The sequence below is a fragment of the Falco punctatus genome (assembly GCF_963210335.1).
Source record: "Falco punctatus genome assembly, chromosome: 2".
Lineage (NCBI taxonomy): Eukaryota > Metazoa > Chordata > Aves > Falconiformes > Falconidae > Falco > Falco punctatus.
The window spans coordinates 50,933,326-50,955,426 of NC_137581.1; the positions used below are offsets into that span (position 1 = coordinate 50,933,326).

The 22,101-nt window shown below is 35.5% G+C and overlaps 1 long non-coding RNA gene across 1 annotated transcript in view; it reads left to right on the forward strand.

The window, feature by feature from the left end:
* The first annotated feature begins 1,420 nt into the window (after positions 1-1,420).
* Positions 1,421-22,101, forward strand: part of LOC308058793 — a 39,770-nt gene continuing 19,089 nt past the window's right edge. The window contains exon 1 of the long non-coding RNA XR_013925972.1: positions 1,421-19,273. This is a non-coding gene — a long non-coding RNA (uncharacterized lncRNA). The remainder of the gene's footprint in view (positions 19,274-22,101) is intronic.

A 22,101-nucleotide genomic window follows, 5' to 3' on the forward strand; every position in this document is an offset into this window, starting at 1 on the left:
TGAGCTTTCAGATCATTTGTGAAGCTGCTTGTAACAAGAAAAAAAGTGTTGAGATTCTTCTCCTGACTTGCTCTTCTAACATAATAAATCATATACTTCTGTTTAGGGAAGCATGATTGCCACTGTAAACTCAAATTATTACACAGGCAGACCACAGGAGATCTTGTTCTGAATTTCAGCTACTATCATTCATACTCATTTCAGCTACTACATACTCATTCCATATGATCTATGTGGTTCACTGAAAACATATTGTAATTGTGGCATTTTGTTTTTTATCTTATGCAAAATGAGGTGTGTCCTGCTTTCAGCTGGGGTAGAGTTAATTTTCTTCTTAGTAGCTGGTACAGTGTGGTCTTTTGGATTTAATATGAGAATAATATTGATAACACACTGATGTTTTAGTTGTTACTAAGCAGTATTTACACTAATTCAAGGACTTTTCAGCTTCTCATACCACCCAGCCAGTGAGTAAATTGGAGGGCACAAGAAATCAGGAGGAGACACCACCAGGACAGCTGTCCCCAACTAGCCAAAGGGATATTCCATACTGTATGACATCATGCTCAGTACATAATCTAGGTGGAAAGCCAGCTGAGGGCTGCTGCTTGGGAACTGGCTGGGCATTGGTCAGTGGGTGGTGAGCAATTTCATTGTGCATCACTTGTTCTGTATAGTCTAATTTATTATCATAATTATTTTTATGGTTATTGTTATTGTTATTTCTCCTTCTGTTTCTGTCCTATTAAACTGTCTTTATCTCAACCCATGGATTTTACTTTTTTTTCCCCAGTTTTCTCCCTCATCCCAATGCAGGGAGTGGAGCAAGCAAGTGGCTGTGTGGTGTTTATCTACCTGCCGAGTTAAACCACAATAAGGTGTCAAGTACAATGAAAGAAACAGCTTTTAATTTTGATATTAAGTTAAACACTGGAATCTGCCTCATCTGGGAACACAAAGTACAAATGTACAGCTGATCTTGCCAAATTTACCTTACAGTAATTTACCATGTTTGGTGGTGGTTGTTTTTTTCCTAAGCGATAGGCAGGAATGGTAAGTAGCAGTAGAATGGTGAAGTAACACATCTGAACTTAAAAAAATAATGAGAGTTTTCATTAGCAAAGACAACACTAAACACCATAAAATAATTCATAATAAGGATATTTCATTCTATGTAGTTATGTAGTTGAAAACTATGAAAAAGTCTTTAGACCAAAATAATGCATATGAATTAAACTATATGTATTTAAAGGTCTTAATAAAATCAGCTGCAATAATATAGTGTAACAGCAGTAAGAGTAAGCTCTCAATTTAAATGTTATAGTCCATTCCAAATACTTTGAAAGGGAGAAATATGTAATTATGCTTCTTTTTCATCTGGGAATAACAATAGGATATTCTTTTTTTTTCTCTTTTTTTCTTTATATATATATATATATATATATATATATATATATATTTGAAAACAACAAGCCTAGTAGCTCAATACTCCCTACAGCAAATAAAAGAGTCACATTAAAAATGCTTTTGGGCTGCCAAGATACATTTTGTGTTTCTTAGAAGAATTCTTTAAGCATCAGGTCGCAGGTGAGGAGAAAAAAGGAAGTTATGGCAATGGTACTACTTTCAGATGTGTTTCTACTGTGAAACAAGCAATGCAAAAATATAACAGGCCTGCTCTTGCTGATGTTTGTTTGGTATGATGACAGTGTTTAAAGACAGCTTCATATGGAGCAGATCCTTCCTGGATGTCTGTTTAGACAAGATCTAAGTATGTGTAGAAGAACTGTAAAACACAGAAAACATTCTGATCAGAGACAATCTTAATGTATTTTATGTACAGCAAGGATAGGCATTACTTAAGCACAGATTGGTCAATGTGTGATTTACATACTCTAGTACTCCTTTATACACCTAATCCCTTATTTCTCTCTAGTCCCAAGTCTTGATCTGAAAAATTATTCACTCTGGGTATTCAACAGATCGCATGGTGAGGCTTAGCACTAAAACATCTCAAACATAGATACTCAGAACTGAATTTGCACTGCTGGTTGAGGTGCCTAGATATAATTATACACCAAATACAGGAACCTCAATTAGTATTCAAATCAGCCAACATGCTGAGTGCTGGCCTGTTAAGCGCCCCTGTACGAAACGTGAATCTGAGATTTGGAAGCTGAAGCAGTTTACTGGGGATTGAGAGCTTTGCTTTCTTTCTGAGAGGAAGGCACCAATGAATAAGGCTTCCTCCTCTCCTGTATGTTGTTGCAGGAGCCTTCCCATGGAAGCTGCAAGCTAGAAATTGAAGTATGACAGCAAGTTTTTTTTCTGATTTGCTTTCCTCAAGGTAACTCTGTAAATTCCACATGAATGATGCCTAATGTCTTGTTGAATAGCTGACCTAATCTTTTAGGAGTCTAATTTCAATTGCCTTTCACACTTAAATGTCTTTCTTTTGCAAACTGGTGCTTTTCCAGTTTTGAAAAGGCTGTACTTTTCTGGCAGTGAGCCCACATGAAAAAGTTCTGATAGGTTTGTTGCACACCAGACAGTATTTTTTCATACTCTCTCACAGTCTAAGACAGTTTAAAATATATCATAAGTGGTTTGGGAACTGGGGAAGGCATTGTTGTTACAGCTTTCATTTTGTTAAAGCACACTGTCTGATAGTTTCCCCTCTGGAACTGGATAGTTGTTTCTACTGTTGTGCAGTGTTCTTTCTTTTTACATGAACATATGTGCAACAGCTATTGTCTTAGCTGTGATCTGGGGACTTCCAATGCTTAAGTCATGATCCTCTACAGTCTCAGTGAAAGGACTAGGTCTATAAACTGAGGGCTAGAAAAGACTCATACCCTCTGTGACTGGGCACAAAAGGGAGGTATATAATACATGCTTACTGCTGGGTTAAGCACACACTGTAGGTGACAAATTCCCCAAACTGAAGTTTTTCTCAGAAGCATTTGGGTATTAAATTCTTTTTAATTTCCTCAAATGAACTAACAGCTGACATAATCCTTCCTAACCCATCTCATATAATAAAACAATAGCAATCTGGTGTGTTCTCTTCCCATCTGTCTCATGATGTCATTTGTGAACTTTCCTCCATTGCTAATATGCTTGAGGAAAGATTTTTCAAAATAACCCTTAGAAATCAAACTAACTTTGGTAATAATTATATTTGCTTCTTATTGTTGTATATCAGTAAAAGACTTCTCAAATACATTGTTATCTGAACATATTTTTTTGTTGTTTTTAATAAATAAAATGCTTTTTTTTAAAAGAAACAAGGGAAAGAGAAGAGGATTCCTTTGACTTCAAAGGTGGAAGAAAATGTATAGTGGGTCTGCCACTCATCTAAGCTACAGCAACAAGGTTGTCCTGAAAGAATCACACCAAGCTAGGAGAAAAAAAACCCAACCCAAACCAAACCAAAAAAAAAAAACCAACAGAAAAAACCCTTGGGGTTATTTTGTTGTTGTTGTTGGGGTGGGTGGGTGTGGGGATTTTGTCTATTTGGTTTGTTTCTTTGTTTCTTTTTAGTATCAGCAGGAGTTCTAGCCATCTCTCTCAACTTAAAATAATTGTAAGATACCATTAGTCTTCCTTATGTAAGCAGGTAGGAGGAGATTGCCAAACTAAACACATATTAAGACAGTTTGAGCAGACACTCAGCTGGCTGGCTCTGGGGATTTCTCTAGGAACAAACACAGAGGTTAGAACATTAATCAGTAAACTGCGTGAGAAACTGCAGAGAGATTGGGAAAAAAAGATGCTATGATGGTAGCAGATCCTGGAAGCAATAGTGTGTAAAAGCCGTGGGCAAAGATATGCAATCTGATTACTATGGTTTAACAAATTACTGCTTGTCATCAGAACACACGTCATTGTTAGTCACCAAGGAAGATGACAAAGGAAATCCTATCATTCAGTGAACGCTGGAACAGGGTACACACCTTGTGTGATTGCAGTCAATTCAAAGCATGCTGTCTCCCGAAGTCTCTCTCTATAAAGAAGGAATACACTCCTAGGTGCAGAAGGACAATTGGAAAACAAAGGCCCAAAAATGCTACACTGTAAATCTGACACACCTGAAAAATAGCTATAGGCAACTGAGGGATGGATTTCATTAACTAACTCCATATAATTACAAAAGAGCCAGATCATCTTAAAGACTTACCTGTCTTTTAACAAGACTAAGCCAACAGTAACTGTGAGATGATGTGTCTTACTGTAAGTCACAGTGAGATGGCATTGAAGTGAAATACTTTCTGAAGCATGTTGAGTCCAGCTAAGGATTTGAAGAAAGATAGTTATTTTGGATCAGTTTAGTGTAGTAATGGTACTTGGAACATAAATCAGAAAACAATGAAGAAAAGGGGGTTGCTTTATGTGCAAAGAAGTTCGCTCTCTGAAGGAAAAAAATAAATATCTGCCTTTAGTTTTGTCTTTGCTATAGGAAATTAAGATTTTGTGTGTTCTTTGTACATGAATATTCTTTCCAGACCCAGCTGGTCCTATGGACCACCCTAAGGCAAACAGCCTGCAAAATCGAAATTTTACCCTTTTGAGTTGTAAAAAGAAACTTCACCCTCACTTGAAGTCACTGTTGTCCTAAACACATACTACATTATGTAATCCTTTCCCTAGAAAGTTTGTGATGGAAAGTTTCGTGTATGTGTGAGAGTTAATATTTTTATTATCCTAACTATGCTGGTGTAGCTAAATCAGCGTAACTTCTTCAATTAGTACAAATTTAAATACACTGTAAGACCATTTTTATGATTTTACTATTAAAGGATATTTAATTTAGGATATCCTGTTCTTATATTAAGATCATAAATGAAAAATCTAGCTGAATAATTGCAATAGTACTAATCTATTAAAAAGAAACTCGTAGAGAAAAATGGAGAAAAGGGGAAAAAATATCCCTTATTTTGCTGGGATCTGTTAAACATAGTAACTAGATAGCTTCCCCAAGATTACAAGAAGAAACTGTATTAGAGCTAGAAGCTCAGAAATCCAGCCTATATTTTTTGTGTCCCTGTATAGTGTTTAGAAATTATCACCTTCACTTATGGATCACTTTTAGGACTGGTACTGAGAATACGAGTTTGTGGTAGATTGTGTCAAATCGAAATCTGAAGTCTTTGGGCTCCAAACTATAATAGAAGGGAGGTTTGCCAGGTTACATCTGCTGTGAATTTGGTCTGTGCAAATGCTTCAAATGAGAGGTCTGATTCTTCTCTCAAGTAGGTATGTGTCAGTAGTGATAATATTTGAACTGATGGCATTGGACGTATCTGCATTCATCTGAAAGGGAATGAATCAGGCTTTATGTTTATATTTACCACTGATTACTTTTCTTATAACCCTGAGACAATACCAAGGTGATATATGGATATTTAGTCACTGTACAGGCACATGAGAGGAATTCTGTTTTTATATTTTGTGTATGCCTACTGACTGTCAGATTGAACAAGATATGCTCCAGGGCAAAATATGGCAAAATACTGCAAGGTAACAGAACTAAAATTTCAAATAAAAAATTCCATGACCCTCAAGTTTTTGTTGATCTTTCCATATACCTTTTTTGGGTTTTTTTGATATGTTGTAAAATAATGGAGATACAAGAACAAGGTAAAAATAAATAAATATTTTGGAAACTTGCTTGAAACATGTTTGAAACTTGCAAAAATAAAGATATATATTCCTTCCACAGTTCAAAGAATAGACATCTAAACGTAGCTGAAATGAATTCTAGTCCTTCTGTGAAACAGAAAGTTCAGTGAAATCAATTTCAGCTACATTTAGATGTCTACTTCTAAGCTGGTCAACGTAGGAACCCTTTATAATCAATGCGGATAAACAGTTCTATTCATCTAGTCTGGTTTAGATGTTGACTTTAGACTGAGATGAATGGTGTTGTACAACTTGCAGAATGAGCTGCATAGGCCAAAAATGCCAATTTTCATCTCTAAAGTAAAATTTGGATGAGTGATACAGATGTTTTCTATGCTTATGCTATAGATACCTGTATGTGATTAAATGAACTCCACTCAACATGCCTACACTGCCCCATGCTTTATAGAAAAGATTGATCTGATATGTGCCTATTCCAGAAAGAAAAACAGTATGTCCATGCTATATCTCAGTATTGACCTGAGTCTTTTACTACTTGACTGTAGTGCCTCTAGCCCAGGCTGGTACCCCTGGCTACTACAGCAGACTATGTGGATGTAGAGAATTGGGTCCATGCAGTTTTTTGTATTTCCTCATTCTGTTATATGGGCAGGTTTACCATATCCGCTTTGCCTTTAAACAGATGGTCAGGAATGCCTTTATTCTTTCTCTGTTTAAACAATTCTTTTTGGACAGAGTCCTTAGGGATTACTGTAGTGGAAAGGGTAAATGATGATAGACACCCATTTCATATGAGTGTTTCTACAATAACAAGCCAAAAACGAGTGTATTTAGAAGCTCTGGGTATTTGAGCTAGTGAACTTGATGGCTGTACTAGATGATATGCTGTGCTGTCAGGTTTTAGCTTGATTTTCAGCATGTACACACCTCTGCAAACATTAAAATAGCTGATTTCAGAATGGCCACCAGACTGAAGTGAAAGTTATTGTTCCTCAGAAAGAGAAGATGTGTCAAGAGTCTTGGGTCTGTAGTAGGTTAGGGCTGGAAGATGCTGCCTCAGGCAAAATATTTTTGATTTATATGCTACCTGTCCTGTGTAACAGATGATGGCTTTGGACCCACAGTTCGGAAGTCAACAGGCATCAGGAAGTCAGGGTAAGCTGATGGCTGATATTTTTCACAGAGGAAAGGTATTACTGATGTGCTGACCTAGGAAGGCTTTGTTGTGTTGGTACTATTCATTTGTTGGGTTTCTTGGTTTGCAGTCAACAGATAAGTTTTCTTCTTCAGAGCAATACTGGTATCAGACTGCGGATATCTGCATTTTAGTTAAGTACAATCACCATTTTAACTTAATGTTCTTTTTTTTTTTTTTTTTTTTTTTTTTTTTAAGCTATTCAGTGGCACAAACTTTGCTTTTGTATCATCTTTAAGAAGATGAGTATTTGATTCTCTATGAATTAGCACTCAGCTTTATAGCTGATAAGGAATATGAGCTACATCCTGACAGCTGTGAAACTGAAACTTCAGAGCACAACTTCCTAAACATCTCATTCATTAATGCAAAAATAATGCAAAAAAAATATAAAAATTCAATCCTAGCAGCTCAGGCCGACTTCTAATGAATATTATTTTATTTACTTATATTAGTTCTTCTTTACTTTTTGAAACAATTTGCATCAGTGCTCCAAGAATCCTAGTAGAATTCTGATGCTACTGAATCATTATATATTTTGTATCAGAAGGATTTTAACTGTAACACAAGTATACTGATTCGTTAGTCCATTTACATTTAGTTCTATTTACATTTAAAGAAAAATTACACTTATTTGCCAGTATTTTTTTACCAGATAGTTTTTATGGATTTCTTTAATTCAGGGTATTCACAGTAGAATGGAAATAATCATTGGTAATCCCCAAAATGCAAGCATGTTAAGGATTGAAGTAGTGCAGTCTCACCTGTCATCATGCCTTTCGGGTGAAAGTAGTAATAATGAAGTAATAGGAAAACCCCAAATTTGGTTATACATTTAAAAAAAAACCAAAAAAACAAAACAACAAAAAAAAAACAACCAAACACCCCCACCTCTTATTAGCTTATACATAAGAACCTCTGATGAACGAAATGGAGGACTCTCTAGGTTTTCTGTATAAGACTGAACCTTGAATTAACCAAGTCAGACAGAAATTTTCCATTCAACTCATAGCATTAGAGCTAGAATTCATTTCAGTTTTCTGTTTCATAGAAAGAAGGCTGTTCAATCTTGGTTCATGGCAGCCTCTGGAATTCATCCTGGATTAATCATCCTGGAATGAGCTCTCCAAGCTCCCTTTCCTGGCTGTATGGCCAGTGGTATGTTTCTTGGATTCCACTCAAAACACATACAAGAGAAATAAAGATCTAACAATGTTTTATTGTAAACTAAGTATGTTACACCACAAAGCATAGTTTTAATTTAAATCATACTTTATCTAAGAGCTCATGTCCAACATAACCATTGGTTCTAAACAGAAGGGTGCAAAATAATATTGCAGGAGCAACGTATTTCCTCCTAACTTATATTGGGGTTTTTTTTTTGTTTGTTTGTTTTTTTTTTTTTAATTTCTTGAGCATATGGAATGAATATGTACTAAAAATACATAATATTTAATTAGCAGTAATGATACTCTTTAATATGTTTTTTCCCATTAAACAACAAAGAAACATGTTCTGCCATATAAAAGACAGAATTTAACATTTATTCCTCTGTTTAAAATGTGCAGTGTTTTTAATTTTTCAAGTCTCTACCTGTCAATGCAGAATCTTTCTCAAGCCCTTGGTTGTTATTTATGTATTAACTGTTTTTTTTAATATTTTTTTTAAACAGGATAAATTATAGGACATACAATTTTATGATTATTGCATAAATTTTCTCTTCTAGTTGGCGCCAGTGTATATGAATCCTCATAATTAATTTTGTTTGTCAGAAATAAGACTAATGATTTCATTATAATGCATAAGTCCAAAAATCATACTTGTATAAATTGCAGGGTTTCTGCTTGCTGGATTAGTTGTTTGATAAAATCAGATTTGTTATTAAACAACACTAATTCAAAATTCTCTTCTACCCTTTCCAAGTTTTTCAACAACAGAAATCATAAGGACTCGCTCATTCATTTGCTATTAGCATAAATATATATTTTTTTTCTTAGAGAATTTCTTATGCAAGGAAATTTGAGGAAAATTATTCAAATACTTCACAATATACCCAGAAACTCAAATACTTCTACCTTCTCACAGGAAAGAAATCTTAAGTTTTGCACTTCTGCATATTGCTGGAATATGCACCATTTTTTAATATTTTGGGGAATATTATTTACAATATAAATGTTAGTCCTCAATAGTTAGGACATTAACACAGCAAAATAGCATTCTATATTCAGGGGAGAAGATAAGCTTGCTCTTGCATCTAGGTTCCATTATATTTTCCTTTTGCATGGATCTGATTATTAACATTCTTGTCAAATCACATGAAATCATTTTCATAACATTTATTAATAAGCAGTGCCAGGCTCCCTGATGTTTCTCTTCTTTTGATGCATCTGAAGATGCATGCTATTCTGCAACAGAGCCATTTAGGGTGAAATTCATAAGCACAAGCTTCCTGAAAGATAAGATGACGAGCACTTTTTAAAGATATTTGCTGATTTAATAGGCAGAAACACGTTTCCTCATGTTACCCATTACCCTATGCCTTTAATCACTGTGTTTCATACATTTTCAGATCAGCTTCAAATCCTTAGACTTATCTAAAAGGCTAGAAATTCCAGGCCTTTAAAGGCTGTCACTGATAGGCATAATATATTAAATCTACCAGTTTTCCAGAATGAATTCTGAAAGCTAATACAGGATGTAACTCTTTGTATAAAACAGCAGCAAAGGTCATATTGTGCCAAAGATTTTTTTGGGGGGAGAGAGGATCAGAGATTAGATTGCTGCTATTGCTTGAGTATCAGAAATCCGTTTTTCAGAAGCTTTTCAGGGAACTCTCTTTAAATGGCTTGCTTCATTTATTTATTTATTTGTTTGTTTGTTTGTTTGTTTATTTATTTATTTATTTATGGTCTATCTACCTATTTACCAGTGCAGAGATTTTATTTTATGAGGGGCTCAAAGCCTTTTGAAATGAACAGGAATGCCTTTACAGATGCTGATGATCTTGATTGGTCCCTTTTTTGAATACGTTATTTCCAGGAGTTCTGCAAATGCATAGAACTAAAGAAACTTTTTTTATAAGATTTTATTACAAAAAATGTGTTTAAATGACAAAATGTCATTTAAGTCTAGATAATCCATAACCAGAGGAACTGACATCTAGAATAACAGACTATGTGTGAGTGCTCTTTGAATTAATTTCTTTTCCCAAATAAAGACTGAATTATTTTAGAGTATGCCCCTCCTTCTCTCTCCATCTAGCTCTTAAACTAAACTTCCACTAACTTCATTTTTCTGAATCTTTTTCCTGGCTTCCAGGAGTATTTTTTTTTCTAGGTGTTTATATGTTTTTCTAAGTGCTTATATCACCCAGTGAAACATAATTTTTTAATGATTCATTTACTGTTTTTTTCCTATTTGTATTTTCTTCTGTTATCGTCACGTGTTTGCTGTCACTGGAGGTATATTTTCTTGTTCTTTTTTATTTCTCTTCAATGAAGTACACATTGTGAGGTTATTTTTTTTTTTCCTCTGTATTTTCTTCCTTACTGACTTTGCTTGTGACACTGTTCTAAGCTGTAAAATGTCGCAGTTGTCAGTCAGTTCCTTTTCCATGACTGAGCAGACAAAAGATAGGTTTTTGCAGCTCATGCATTTGACATGGAAAGTAACAGGGGCAGGGCTTTTTTGCAGACTGAAAATGTTCATTATAGTGAGTGTTATCCTTCAGCTTCAGCAATTTTTTCATCAGTCAGCAGAAACTGCCAGTCTTTCCAAGAAAATGAAAATATTAAAAGAATGTGATACCCACTCACATTTTAAGCAAATTGACAGTAATTTTTATAACATTAAAATAAAACTTTTGGCAGAATTTTGGAAAAGTTAAAATTACTTCAGAATGTAATGACTGCAAAATTTGAGTAGGCAGACCTAAAAAACCTCATGAGACTGAATCAACCCTTTAATAGCATATATTTATGATTAACATGAAAATTGTTTATACTGCAGTCTAGAATAAATAATAATAAAAATAATAAAAAAGAAAAAATCAAGTGAAATCTCTGTTCTTAATTTATATTTGTAAGTTGAAGATTTTCTGTTAATATTCTTGATGTTTTCCTACACTGGTCTTTAGATTTTGTATTATTGTCTAGATGTGAAGAACTGTTAGCAAAGTCTGTGCTTAATCTCTTAATTTTAAATTGCAAACTTTGCAATTGCAATTGCAAATAATTACCTCATCATCTAAAGAGTACACATTCCCAGATCCATGTTTTGCTTCTGTAATAAATATGAAAGTTTATCTAAATTTGTGTTAGAAAAAATGTAAAGTTTTTTTTTTAAATGCCATTTCATTTAGGATGACCTGAAATAAAGGTTTTTTGGGGGTGGTTTTTTTTTGGTTTTGTTTTTGTGTGTGTGTGATACAGCAACTACATGGAGAATTAGGACTTATTTTAAAAATTAACAAGAATTAATCATTGTTCCACAGAGCTTGACATCAGATAGGTAGTCTGCAAATTTGTCGCTAATATAAACCAAATATATTTGAAGAAAATACAGTGTATTTTAAAAAGTGATAATTGATTACATTCATGAGTATGTTTAGTTTACACATGTCCATTGGTCACACCTGCCACTGAAGCAAAAGGCATAGAAACTTCCATTGACATCTGGCTGCAGAACAGAGGAAAAAGTTATTAGGAGATACCCCATTTTTCATGAAATCAGCACCACAGGATTGCTGTGCTGCAGCCTTAAGTTTTAAGCTAAACTCTATGCTGTTGAAAGAAAAAGGAAAGAACCTAAACTTCTCATTGTCATGCATAGCATACATTGCACAAAAAAACCTCTCAGGATATTATTTGAACTAATATTCACAATATGATGTCGTGACTGAGGAGAGGATACATCTAAAGGTTAGGAAAAATTAAGTGTGGGATTCCGCTGCAGATTCTAGACACTTCAAGAGTCTAAATGCAGATGCTTAAATATGAATGAAGTGTTCAAGTTCTCAGTAAAGTCCAGAAATGTCTGAGAGACCCTTAGCATTCAAATAATCTACAGAGCGCAGTCAGACGTATAATAGAATACACAGGAGGAGGCACTCATATTGACTGATAGCCAGAAGCCAGCTGGATATGCTAGGACATCTCACAAAGCACTAGATACCTGTGTTTGGGTAACTGAATCATTGCAATAGTTTGGATATTCAGGACAGTTATTCAGCTGAAGGGCCAACTCAATTCAATATGAAGTAGCCTGAAGTAGCCTCACAGTCAATCCTATTCAGCTGTCTGTGATGCAAGGCTTAGTTTCGTTCAAAGCAGCTGTGTGACCTTGGACCAGTTTTACTGAGGAAAATGTTGCTAAGGTGTGAAAAATTAACTGCTTTAAAACCATGAAAAATGAGGAAATTGCAGACAAAAAGGTAGCTGGTGAAATGGGGAGTTAGTAGCTCAAGGATTCAAGAGGAAAAATACTGACATCAAACTCCTATCCAACCCTCCCCTACCAACACAGGAGATCAATTAGAAGACAGCTAACTTCTCAGCCATATTGAGGGTCATCTCAGTACAAAATGCAACAAAATCTCACTTTTCCCTGTGCAACTAACTTATGAAGACAATATTGATCAGCATAGTAGTTTGTTAATCCTGTCAATATGCTGTGTGTAGTAGCCAATAAATGATTGCTCTGTACTCTCAAATCATATATAACCTATTTCTGTAGTATCTTTACGTATGCTAAAAAGTTGATCAAAAAAGTGACCCAGAGAAAGAAGATTAAAATAGGAACATGAGAAAAGTTGGGAAGTGAACTCCCACATTTTCTTAAAATGCTATCTGGAAATCAAATAAATAAATAGGTACAAATCAGAGATGGTTCTGTTTCTTCTGCAGGATTAACAAAATGGATTAACAAAATGGATTATATTCCGACAGAAGCCACACTTCAGATTATGCCTTACTTAGGAAACTTCACCTCTACCTGACATGTTCTAAGTAGGAAGAACCATCAATATATGCCTACAGGGCTAAGTACATAAAAGTGCAGTTTAACATTTTCCAGAGAGATTAGCCCTGGATGTAACAGCACATTGTACTGTGAGAGCTCAACTGTGTCTAGGTATGCAGTTAAATTTTTCTGTCCAAACAGGCACTATTATCAACAGTTTTGTAGTCAGTGTTTTCTCTGTTCAGCCAGAACCAGAACAGCGTAGACGTAATACACATTTAGCACAGCATGCAAAAGGCTGTAGCAAAGGTAGTATCAGTGTACTAGCTGGATAAATCTGTAGTCATAGTAATCTGTTTAGATTTAAAGTGGTTATGTCATGCTTCAATTGTTTTAAATCAGACTTTTACTTCAGATGTGTTTTGCAATGACCAAAGCCCTAATAACATCAAAAGTTACCATCACAAACACAAGGAAAAAAATGGAAGGTGAAGGGCAAAATCCATTCTGTAATGAAGCAGGCTACAAAGACACAATTCTTTTATACTGGTAGAATAGATGAAGTAGCTAAGGAAGATTTATACTCTCTTGTGACTTTGCACAGGTGAAAAAAATAACAGCCTGAAGCCAGTTACAGCTAGGTTTTCCAAATTCCATGATGATCAAGACATGAAGAACATATAATAACTGGTTTATGTCAAAAGTAGTCCTCCAGTCCAAGCAGAGTATTGGATTTCTAATTAATTCCAATACCTCTGGGGACCTTCAGACATGTTAGATTACTGAAGAATACCACAAGCAATAGACAGTAATCAAAATTTAATTTTTAAAAGGAAAATAATTATCATATTACCCAATACAGCAAGTATTGCCTATTACCTGCTATTACCACTGGCCTGGTGAAAAGAAACAGAATAATAAGTTCCCTTAAAGGTCATGGTAAGAGACGGTAATGCAACTGGAAAAGGACATATATAAAAAACTTATAGATGAGCTTTGAACACAGCTGCATCACCTCTTATTTCAGTTCCATATCTGGAGATAAAATAAGGCATTCTAAGTATCTGTTTGCAACTTAAATTACTACTGAAAAAGATACAGGACAAGGTTGCACTGAGTATTTGTATCAAAGTAATGCACATCTTACAAAGCAAAGATTATGCTAACAAACAGACTGACTTTAAATCAGCAAGTCAAAGATATGGATGGAAAGGGCGGGGGAGGGTTACTGAAAGCAAGGTTATCAACAGTCCAGGGATGTCCATATTCATGCCATGCATACAGCATGGAAAGTACTCTTCTCTCTACGTCTATGCTATCAAAGCAGAGAACAGCAGAGCGTGATCCCTCCTCATGAGATCACATGGCACAACTGGTTCTTACATAGATCACTGAGGGCTATCCGGCTTTAAGATGTTTGTGAAAGGTATGAGAAGACTCAAACCAGAACCAGGAGATGACCTAACAGTTAAGCGTTATGGATAAATGAGGTCCATACAGTTCTGGAGCTCATTCTGTGGCCTTCGTTTATTTAGTGCTGAATATTTGCCTCACAGTATTTGTACAGACTTCCTTAGGAATCTGAAGATTGGAATTTACCCTTTTGGAAGAGTTTGAAGTCTCTCAAATGGAGTATTAGCTGCAATGTATTGTGGCATCTGAGAGGTCCGGCAGTGTGGAGGAAGGCTATTGTAAGAAAGCAGTTGAAGGGTGAATCATTTTTTTTGAAGAAGGACAATTGGTAGTTATTGTGTATCAGATTTTTACAGAAAAAAATGTGATTAATAAACAAAATGTGAAGTTCTTTATTTTTTTATACGTAGAATATATATAACAAGTACATATGTTTATCAGGAGCTAGAATTTAGGACAGTTAAGTGTTAAAACCTTATGGTTTAAATTTCTGTACTGTGGAAACAGAATTTTTTTCTTGTGTTATGTGACACTACTATACATAAAGATCCAGAAATGGTTTACCTCATCACAAGTACTGTTTCTCAAATCCAAGGCAAGATTACTTGAAAATGGAACTGAGCAGATTCTAAAGCACTTGGGAACATAATCAGTCTTTTCAGCAGAAGTTATATAGAAATGTAATCAACAAAATAAAGACCTTCCAGGTGAACACTGAATACTTATGATGTGTCACAGCAAAAATAGTTTGTAGAAGATAAAACTACTATACTTATTAACTAACCTAATTATTATATTATGTGAAGAGGTGGTTAAGATCAGGACTTCTGGTTTCTTACGCTATGATACAGTTAATTTTTAAATTATTTAAAAGAACTGCTGAAATATACAATGTAGAAGAGAAATTTTATTTTTCTGAAGGTGTTACAATGCACTCCTTTTTAATTTTTACAATAAGGAAGGGATGTGAAAACAGGAGGGGAGGAAGAGGCAGGTCTAAGCCTTCAACAATTTTTCTTGTGTTACCCTTACATGGTAGCTTTGTTCTAACACAGAAGCAGCATAGTTACATCCTATGCAAAACTAAACAAACACTCACCCTGCTCCACTCTCAACACCCCCACCCCCCCACTCTCATCCCCAACCCTGAAAGTAATTTTTCTATCTTTCTCCTATTACAGGAAAGTCTGGGATAAAACATGACTATATCATTTAGTTCTGCACCAGAATTATATACTCTGTTTGCCCTGGGTTTTTTTATCCTTTGACCTAATTTCCCTGTTTTTAAAATATAACTGCTGTACTTTATTTATGGCTTAACAACACAAGATTTGGATTCTACCTACCTACTTTCCTGTCTGACTAGTTACTTAATACAGACAGCCTTCAATTTACTGAGAACTGGAACTGTATTTCCTTTTCTAAGTGTATTTTACTTTTAAATAACAAGTATTGTCACAGTCATAAGGAAGTGACCATGTCTTTCCAGTATGTCTTTAGAAGCAAAGATCATTTAACGTGACTCAGTTACAGCTTTTCTAAACAACGACCTGAACATCTGATATTAACCTTTTTTGAATGTATCTGTTCTTCAAGCCACAAGCAAATATCACTCAAAAAATATCTATTCAAAGTGTCTCTGAAATCACAGTACTCCCTTGCCAGCCTTATCATTACTGTGTAACTGCTGGTTTACTTTCTTTTCCTTGCTGAAAAATCTAGGAGAATTATGAAATGTAAGTCTTCCCACTTGTACTAAAGTCTTGGAAGTTCAAAGTTTTAAAAAACATTTATAAAGGCTTTCTATTATTTTTGATGCCTTATCAGAACCACATTCTGTCATGCAATGAAATAATAGTCCCCTTTGCACATTATTTGGAAAGGAAGAGAAAGACCTTTTTTTTTTTTTTCTTTCTATTTTTTCTTGGTTTTTTGGGTTTTTTTCCTTTCCATTTGGGTATTATCATTAGATAACTCCAGACTTCCAATATATCTAGTATATGATATCTAAAATTAATTGGAATCCTCTAAACTCCATTATTAAAAGGCAGTGTTGTCTAATTCTACTGATAATATACTTTGTGGACTTTCTTCCCTTCTTTCATTTATCCAAGTGCTAATTTTCATTTACCTTTTTCTGTGTAAGGACTCACAGTACTCAAGAGTGGGGCAAAAAAAAAAAAAAAAAAAAAAAAAAAAGAGGAAGACTTACCTTTCAACAATATTATTCTGTAGAAAAATTTCAGTGTTGAGGAAGAAAACATTAAAAAGTTCACTTTCATTGTTATTTTTTATTTCAGATTTTTTCATCCTTGGAGATGTAAGAGAGGTGATTTGGTTTTTGAACTTTTATTAACAACTGAAGTGATTGGATCATGTGGAACTATCTGTCAGGCTGGGTGGTTTGATCATTCTATGAGGACTGTTGGTTATTCCAGGCGACTACAAAATAAGAGATATATCATCAGACTATAGCACACCCCCAGGAATTTACCATTTATGCAGAGACTAAGATATTGGCAAGGGGATCATAGAGTTGCACAACAGGCTTAGAGATGGTAAAAAGAAAAAATTCCAGCTAAGATGGTTGTACAGATGTTGCTGAATTTTCTGGTTAGAAAGGATAGGGTGAAGGGCTATGTATAAACCTTTTCATTAACTTGAGTTGTTTAATAACAGAGCTTTTGCAGCTGAAAAGGTAACTATCCTTACTGCCTAGTTAAAATAACTTTTTTTTAATATATGATTTCATTTAAAGCCTTTTGATCATATTTGGCAAGTCCCTACACTGTCTAGGTAAATCCTACCTAAAGCCCTGGCCATCTTTACCTGATTTAATTGAAATGCCACTAGGTGTAAGAATGTAAGGTGGCCTTATTTCATTACACCAAACTCATGATCTTATCTCTGATAGCAGTCAAACATGGAAGCCTAGTGAAGACTGTAACCACAGAACAAACACGCAATGACAGTTTCCCAGCATATCATCTCAGCCTACAAGACTATGTCAGTTTAATACTTTCTAATGATCAAAGTGATGTCTTCATATTAAACAGATTTCTAAGGATTTCTCATCTGAATTCCTGTCTGGTCTTCCACTGAGACTCACTACTTTTAAAATATTTTAAAACCTCTGTCATGGCATTCTGTAGGTTAGCTAAAGATTTTTTAAAGCGTTATCTCCTTTTGTTTGTTTTGAAACTGCCTCCTCTATTTGATGTTTCATATTTAATTAACTGGGAAAATTACACTTTGCCATTCATGATGTTATAGACATCTATCACATCTCATGTCCATAGTTTCTTTGCCTTAAGGTAAAGAATGGCAAACTAGTAATTCATCATTGGTATTAGGACATAGTAGGCGTTTTTATGATGTTGTAGTGATGCTTTTTGTTTTGTTTGCAATGGTTTACATCTATCTACAGTACACCTATCTGTCACCTTTTTTTGTTTGGTTGCTTTTTTGCATAGTCACTAAGTCTTGTACGATTCTTCTGCAATACTTCACATTTGGCCCTCATTTTTAGTCTCTTCAATCATCACCAGAAAAACTTCTTACCTTCCATTCACCTTCATCCTCTTTTCTATGGCACTCGTTTATGACTGCTGAACATCAGGAGTTCCAGCAGAGATTGTTTTAGTGATTCTAGCAACTATCTCCCTCACTGTGAAAAATGAAAATTACTCTGACCTTTTGTTTCCTAACTACTAACCAATTATTTAGCTATCAATAGCTCTGTTCTCTCAGGCTGATTATCTTCCTTAAAAGCTTTAAGTGACTGCTGATACCTTTTAGAAATTCAAGATTATCAGTCAGACCTCTCCTAACCACTCATTTGTTGAATCTTTCAAGAAATTGCAAGAAATCACATCAATTAATAAAAACGTTTTCCATAAATATATTTCTTAATCCTGACTCAATTAATTCTCAGTTTTTATTCTTGCTTTGAGGGCTACAACTGTTTTGACCACACACTGGGTCTGGCTAGGACAGAGTTAATTTTCTTCACAGCTGCTCCTACGGTGCTACGTTTTGGATTTGTGACCAAAAGAGCGTTGATAACATACCCATGTTTTAGCTATTGCTGAGGTGTGCTTACACAGCATTAAGGCTTTTTCTGCTTCTCACCCCACCCCACCAGTGAGTAGGCTGTGGTTACACAAGAAGTTGGGAAGGGATACAATGAGGACATCTGACCCCAAATGACCAAAGAGGTATCCCATAATAAGACTTCATGCTCAGCAACAAAAGCTGGGGTAGGGAAGGAGAAGGAAAGGGGGATGTTAGTTTATATATATTGTAGATATTGACCTATATACACATAGAGAAGTATAAATAAAAGTGTCTTTATGTATAAACAAATAAATGTTTATAAATATTTGCACATTCCTTTATATATATGTCTATATATCTATATACTGTATTTCTTATATATAAATGCCTGGTTTTTTTTTTTAATCTGAGCACTTCCTTGTCCAAAGGAAGGAGACAACCAGTGACAGGGCTGCCTGAGAGCATGTGAAGAAACACCTACCACCCAGTCATAATGAAGTATGAAAAGATATGGGGAGCTACACCATCCAAAGAGGGAGCGTCCTAGCATGTAATGGCAGGGCCCAGACGCTTCCTTTTGTGGTGTGCTTCCGGGTACACTGGCCCTGCTGGCCAAGCCTGCCCACCAGCCAATCACAGGGCTTCCTAAGGACACGTGGTACGTTGGTGTCAAGAGGTGCCATCAGCCAATCACAGAGCAGTATGACATGTAACACTACCGCAGTGGTCTGTCATTAAATGGCAGCCAAACCAAAATGGTGGCCCCTGTGTGTGGAGGGGAAGGACTGCCTGCCTCCAGCGTACTTCTAGGGTAAACTGGTGGGGATGGCTGTTCCTGCCATGCAATCACAGCAGAGGCCAGGACTGGGAAAGAGGAGTGACTTCCAGGGAAAATGGGCCCTGAGGCTACTGGAAGGGGCAGGAGACCTGATAGAATCTGTGGGCAGGGCCCTTCTGGCTTCCTACCTTGTACATCAGGGGTATCTGTACTGCTAAGGATGATTGAAGGTAACTTTGCAGAATGTTTTGAAATATTTTCTAGATAACTTGACCTCTAGTATTGTCAGTGAATACTGTCAGTTTGTCTATAGATAAAAAGAGGAATTTGCTTTACAGCTGTATTAGTAGATTTCGAGCCCAAAAGGTAACTGGTATTTCTGCAGGTATAACAAAGTACAAATACCATCAAACCACACTACTGAGCCTACATATAGAAATCAAAGCTTTTTTTGTTTTGGGCTTTTTTTAAAGTAGGTCTGTTTTGAACAGCATAATTCATTTTACCAGTGTATGAAGATTTAATTTTTAATCCATTGCTAAAGATAACCACTCATTTCAATATTTGAAATAATGTTGGATCTGATCAATGTCCATAGGAATTGATTCAGCCGTGGTCCTGGTCTTTTGCTTTGAAATAAAGCTTTGAATAAATAGTAGTTTAAGGAAGGACCAAAGGATCACTTTTTTGCATAGAAAAAATAGAGTACAACTTTTCCACTGTGTTCTGCCAGTATTTTTCCAGAGTAGTTTAGAAAGACAGCACAGCTGCCAGAATTGTACATCAGACTGCAATACTCAGTATGAAAATAAGTTTGCATCAGTAATCATTGCCATTCTCAAGGCATTTTCTTCTAGATGTGAACATAAATCTGTTTGGCAGTGCTTTAAATCTCTTAAGCTGCAATTGCTGCATTCTGAAGCATGAAATGTTTGTCTTTTGGGAATATGTTTTGTTTGACTTTGATTCTCTGTTTTGTTGCTTTTAATAACAAATGGCACTCTTTAGGTCAATTTTAGTGTTACTTGTTAGAAAGTAACAAGAAAAGGGTTATTTCTTGGTATTTGGGCATGATGATTTTGTTCTAGCTCTGTGCATCATATAATGGCTACATGTTTTTTTCAAAGCTGTTAATATGCATTCTTTAGAGGCTAGTAAAGCCTCCTACAGATCTTTTCTAATAAAAATTAGTCTGGTGGCAGTTGGGTTCTGAAAAATAAGCACTAGTTGTACAGTTGCACAGTTAAGAAAAACTCTTCTCCCCCCTCCCTCCTTTTAGGAAACTATAATATCAATAAACAAATAAAGCTTCTAATTAGTAAAAAAAGTGTTAGAATTAATATTATATTATGTGTACAAATATGTTACTGCAAAGATAAAGAGAGAAAAGCTTCAGAGGCTGTTGCCTATTCATCTGGTTCATCTCCCTGAAATGTGAAATAAAAAAAAAATCCCTAAAGGGCTTCTTTTTTTAGGACAGAAGAAACAGTGGCATTTCTGAAGCAGGATGAACCTCTGATGTGCACTGTACACCATAAAGCGTTCGCTTTTGCAGTGGAATCCTTTCTGTTTCCACAATATAAAGTATAAGATGAGCTTCAGCATCTCTGCTTTAGGCTCTTAACTTATCCTTTATGTAGTATCTAAAGGCATGCCTATGAGTAATCCAGATGTCCTAAGTAAATAACACTGATTATGGCCAATGGAGAGAAGTAGAAGTCTCCACAGGATACTTCAAAACAGATAAATTAGATAATTCCTTTTTCCCCCTTGACTGCATAGGGAACTGGCATAGAGTAATTCAGTGACCTCAGGTGATAAAAGTGAGCAACTTGGAAAGGGCCAAGAAGTACCTGATATATATTATTAAATAAATAGCTTTATCAGTACAGGTAGCTGATTCAGAGGCATGTGGTAAATCCCTCCTGTGCACTCAGGATTCAGAATTCCTGATTACTCCCTTAACGATGGCTACAAAGCAAAAGAAGCTTACATTTCCATAAACTTCTGTTGGTTAATGAATTCATTCCAGATAATAAATTTGTGAGTTTTAGATCTACCTCAGGTTGGCAGAACTCTGTTTTGCCAAGAAAAAAAAATAACTAAGCAACAGTTTTCAAGAAGTTCTCTTGCATTCTTCCCACTAACTCTAGCTCATTGTGCAACAGAAAGACTTCAAATTTTATGGGATCAGAAATACTTGGAATTGAATGAGCAAGAAGGCATGTGAATATGGAGCAACTAATACAGAAGACATCTATGGGAGAATTTCTTCCTAGAATCTGTATCTAACGAGTAAACAGCATCTGAGAATATTCTCCAGTAACCTGTTATACTAACAAAGTGTTAGAAAGATTCCCCAGGGTGATTTTGGCCTGTACCAGCTGGCAGTCTCCACAGCAGTCTGAACACCCTTCAGGCATTAGAATTTGCTAGGGACCATTCCAAGAGGAATTCTGTGTAAATGTACCCAGGTCTGGAGTCTGATTTGCTAGGATGGATGCTCACTGCTCGTTGCCATCTGTCTCCAGTGCCCAGGTGCATTCATGAGCACACATATTTACCAGTGTTTAACCAACAGCCAAAAAGTTTTTGGTATGAAGTCTTTTCTCAGTGGTTATAATGTTCTTTATGGTAATGATAACAACAAAAAAGAACAGAAATAGTCCCTAGAAAAAGGAGAGCAAAGACATTCCTGCCCAGCCTTCTGCAGTTATCTCCTTACTGGGCTGTGTAATTAAGTTCTGTTTAGTCTCTTCTTCTGGAGCCATGAATCTTCAATTAAATGGAGACAGACATACAAGCAGGTAAAATAAGTTGGTCATCTACCTTCTCTGATCTATTTGTAGAGATGAAAAAAGAAATTTTGGTAAGAATCTAAGTCTCAGTTTTTAAGAGTACTTGATGTCATTAATCAGTTGCTCTCTAAAATAATTTACAGCTTCGCTTTTATCACATTCAAGGTTTTACTTCTAGAATATTTCTTATGCCGACCTAATTTCTGCTTGGAAATGCTTGTCCATGCTCTTTTTGTCTGTATATAAGAAGGTTTCATTCA